The sequence below is a fragment of the Peromyscus maniculatus genome, chromosome 8 (genome assembly GCF_049852395.1).
Source record: "Peromyscus maniculatus bairdii isolate BWxNUB_F1_BW_parent chromosome 8, HU_Pman_BW_mat_3.1, whole genome shotgun sequence".
Classification (NCBI taxonomy): domain Eukaryota; kingdom Metazoa; phylum Chordata; class Mammalia; order Rodentia; family Cricetidae; genus Peromyscus; species Peromyscus maniculatus.
In genome coordinates this window covers 86,874,521-86,879,215 of record NC_134859.1, presented here as the reverse complement: position 1 = coordinate 86,879,215, position 4,695 = coordinate 86,874,521, and the positions used below count along the sequence as shown (strand labels likewise).

Below are 4,695 nucleotides of genomic sequence, written 5' to 3'. Positions count from 1 at the left end.
AATAGTGAGTGAATCTATGGAATCCCTTTAAGTACATCATGCACTCATGGACTTATATGATATTTGCTCTTCCACAGCCCCTCCCCTCACTAGTCCCTCTTTCTCATAGACAATCTACAGGATTTGAAGTTTATGTGTAAAATCTTCGTTTCCAGTGAGAACACTTGCTTGATAATTTGTCTTTTTGAATTTGGTTTATTTCATTCAACATGATAATCTCATATGCCCTGGCTTTTTAGCAAATGACATGAAATCAGAATCCTAGTGGGATATTGACAATTCTAAGTTTATGCCTATCCCATTTTGAACTGATAAAATGTGATAAAGAGAATATGACATAAAAGCCACTGTTATAAATGATTCCATCCAAATGATGTTTATAGAAGTCAGACAGCAAAGGAGGAAACCAACCCTTGGTTTATGGGAGCTGAGGTGGAGGAACTAGGAAGATGGCAACCACTGGGTATTAACTTTCAATTATTCCAGCTAGAAACCCTTCATGGTTCTGATGTTCATCATCATGCTAGTGTTACTAATGCAGGGTACCATGTTGAGCATTTGAAAGTCTATTGATTATGTGTACTTTTCATTAAGTGTTTTATCATAAAAAAGATAGACAATATGGAATGATGATAGAGCAGAGTTTATTAAAATTGCTTGCTTCCCAGGACACAACTCATAAGTGAGCAGAAAAAAGAAAATAGTGCACAAAATTCTGGGAAAATTCAGGAAAAAACAGAGTTTAGAAGATAAGTGTTTAAATAAAGTTGTTTTGGGGGAAGTGTTTTGTTAAGTTATTTGGTATGAGAGATAAAGATCTTGGCTGAGATTTAAACTGATTCCAGACCTTCACAACAGTCCTCCATGAAGATGGCACAAAATCCATAATCTTTGGAGATGAGGAGAGTGAAGGTTGGAGACTCCATCCTTTCTCAAAGCATTTCCCACACTTAAGTAGGAATTAACATTGGTCAGGTTTCCTGGTGAGAACATGAAGTTGGTCAGCCAAGGTTGAGATGTGGCTTTGTGTTGCTAGGTCACATCAGCTCTCCCCAGAGCATGGCAGTGCAGATGTTCCTTTGTGGAGCTGTTCAGCAGCAGCAGGGCTGGCAGCAGGGTGTGCTGCAGCTGATGCTCACATAGGTTGGTTGAAAAGAGGTGGTATTGTGGCAGGTGGTTTCACAGCAAGTTGGTTGACAGTTGATCTTTATGGAGCTGGGCTGGCAGCAGCTGGGCACACAGCAGCAGGGCAGGCAGCAGGTGGGCACACAACAGCAGGGCAGGCAGCAGGGTGGGCTGCAACCAATGGTCACACAATTTGTTTTGCAACAGGTATTCTTGCAGCAACTGGTTTTACAGCAAGCTGGTTGACAGCTGATCTTTATGGAGCTGGGCTGGCAGCAGCTGGGCTCACAGCAGCAGGGCGGGCAGCAGCTGGGCACACAGCAGCAGGGCTGGCAGCAGGGTGTGCTGCAGCAGATGCTCATACAGGTTGGCTTGCAACAGGTGGTCTTGCAGCATGTGCTTTCAGAGCATGTTGGTGGGCAGCAGGGCTGGCAGCAGTTGCTGACAGACTTGATGTTGCAGCAGCTGGACTGGCAGCAGGGTATGCAGCAGCAACTTGGGGGACAGCAAGGCTGGCAGCAGATGGACTCAGGGCAGCTGCTGGATTCACAGCAAGAGGTCTTCTTGCAGCAGGTGGTCCTGCAGCAGCTAGGCTGACAGCAAGGTGGGCAGCAGCAGAGGGTCATGGTATCAGGTGTGGAGGGTGATAGTCTGTTCACAGGTGAGTTTTCAACAGCGTAGCAAGTTCTTCCAGTCAGGGCCTTTTATACAACTGGCCTTCAAGGTTTGGGCGAATCAGAAAGACTCTTCCTCTTTGTGTATCATTTCCATATTTAATTTGTGTTTTTGAAGAAGGAAATTCTCACCTAATGCTCTGAATCATTTGAAAGTGTTCATTGCTTACTTGGGAATAGCTCACTTGAACTTGTTCCAATAAGTCATGGGTTCATTCCTTCAGTGCTGTTGTAACTCTCATCCCATCTGGTCCTTTGGTAGCTGCTGCCTCGATGGGAAGGTCAAGTTTAGTTTGTTCTTGAGCACTTCCTCTTCCTGTAAGCGGCCTCAGGTGACCCGTGAAGATGGTTCAATACTTGCTTGACCCAGAAAACCCTACAAAATCTTGCAAATCCAGAGGTTCAAATCTTCGGGTTCACTTTAAGAACACCTGTGAAACTGCCCAGGCCATCAAGGGTGTGCATATCCGAAAAGTCACCAAATATCTGAAAGATGTCACTTTAAAGAAGCAATGTGTGCCTTTCTGGTGGTATAATGGTGGGGCCGGTAGGTGACCCTGGCCAAACAGTGGGGCTGGACACAGGGCCGGTGGCCTAAAAAGAGTGCTGAGTTTTTGCTGCACACGATTAAGAATGCAGAGAGTAATGCTGAACTGAAGGGTTTAGATGTGGATTCTCTAGTCATTGAACACATGCAGGTGACAAAACACCTAAGATGCGCCGATGGACTTACAGAGCTCATGGCCAGATTAACCCATACATTAACTCCCCCTGCCTCATCGAGATGATCCTCACTGAAAAGGAACAAATGATTCCAAAGCCATCATAGGAGGTTGCGCAGAAGAAGAAGAAAGATATCCCATAAGAAACTGAAGAAACAAAAACTTATGGTATGGGAATAAATTCCACATAAATTAAATGCAGATATGCTGGGCGTTGGTGGTGCACGCCTTTAGTCCCAGCACTTGGGAGGCAGAGCCAGGCGGATCTCTGTGAGTTCGAGGCCAACCTGGGCTACCAAGTGAGCCCCACGAAAGGCACAAAGCTACACAGAGAAACCCTGTCTTGAAAAACCAATAAATAAATGAATAAATAAATAAATAAATAAATAAATAAAATGCAGATAGAAGTAAAAAAAAAATAAGTTTGTTCTTACAACTTTCTTCTGCTATCTGCACTTAGATTGATACATGTCTCTGGGTTTGTGTAGCATGAATCTTCAAAGGTCTTCTTAATAAAAACAAACCTGGAGCCAGGTATTGGCGTGAATGCTGGAAGATCAGAGAAGCAGAACAAGCCACAGCTATCTCACCTTGCCAGTTCCTCAGCTCATCCTGTTTCCTCAGACTGGAAGCCTCTGAGTCCTCATCCAGAATGTATCTCAGCTGAACTGCTGCTAGAAGCCTGAAAGCTTAACCCGCCAAATGCTTCTAGTTTCTGGTCTTCATGCCTTATATATCTTTATGTGATTGCCATCACTCCCTGGGATTCAAGGCTCACTTCTTGGGATTAAAGGTGTGTGTCACCATGACTGGTTGTTTCCAAGTAGCCTTGAATTCACAGAGATCCAGGGGTATTTCTGTCTCTTGATTGCTAGGATTAAGGGCGTGAGTGCCATCATTTTCGATCCTCTCTATCTACTAGATGTCTCTTCACTGACCCCAAATAAATTTATTAGGGTGCACCATATGTTGGGGAACACAATATCACCACAGGTATGATGGAGCTGTATTCACAATGATGTACTCTCTGCCTAGTTCCCTGAGTGTTGCCCACAAAGCCCAATTCCAAAGTGTCCCAGGTGTCAATCTCTGTGTGATTTCCTATCCCTGTGTATGTGGGTTTCATTTAAAGGTGGTTTGAGATAAGGGTATATGGAATGGTGTGTTTCATAGCAGATTAGAACCCAGAACTGATGGGTATAAAAGGAAACATCATATTAGAAATAAGGAAACATCAATGGAGTGTGGTGACCATCAGTCTTGCCTGTCCTCTCCCAGATAGTTGTGTTGACCATCAATCCTGACTGACTGTCTGCTCCTGGATAGATGTAGTGACAATTAATCCTGACTGACTTGCTGCTCCTGGATAGATGTGGTGACCATCACTGTTGACTGTCTGCTCCTGGGTAGATGTGGTTATCAATAATCCTGGCTGACTGTCTGCTCCCAGGATCTCATGTGGATGAAGTGCTAAGATCCAGACAAATGAGGGTGAGCTGGTGACTCCAGTGCACATCTGGCTGTCAGCAGAGGCAGTGATCTTAGACTGGTGATCTCCTGATTTCCTTCCATCTGCCTGGCTCTCTAAACCCCTGTCCTCAAATATCTCTGTCTGTCTTTCTTCTTCATTTTCTGGATTGTTCCACATCCTCACTTTTCAGAAATCTGTCTTGAAGTTTTTTTTTTAATGAAAATACCTTGAATGTTATTAGGTTTATTTAAAATATTTTATTTTTATTATTTTTAATTTTATCTTTTTATTCTTCATTATTTTTCTTTCAAAACAGTTTCACTATGAAGCACCGACTGGCTTGGAATTCACTGTGTACACCATGATGGCCCGAATATCACATCAATTTTCCTAAATCTGTCTCTTGCATGCAAGGATTAAAGGCTTCTTTCATGATGCCTTTTATTGATTTTATATATGCAAATAATATGTTTTAATGATACTGTTTCCTAATCACTCTCTTGAATCACTTTTCCACTGAACCCTTTTTTCTTGCTCCAAAGATTCCCTCCAGTGTTCATTTTGTATGTGTGTGTATGTGTGTGTGTGTTTGTGTGTATGTATGTCTGTATCTATTTTTCTGTGTCTTTCTGTGTTTGTTTGTGTGTGTCCATCCCACTGAGTTTAATTAGTGTTGCTTTCATAAGCATGGTAGGAAGTTATG

At 43.0% G+C, this 4,695-nt stretch overlaps 1 pseudogene; it reads left to right on the top strand.

Annotated features, from left to right (window-relative positions):
• The first annotated feature begins 2,144 nt into the window (after positions 1-2,144).
• Positions 2,145-2,701, top strand: LOC107399457 (large ribosomal subunit protein uL22 pseudogene; annotated as a pseudogene).
• Positions 2,702-4,695: the final 1,994 nt, after the last annotated feature.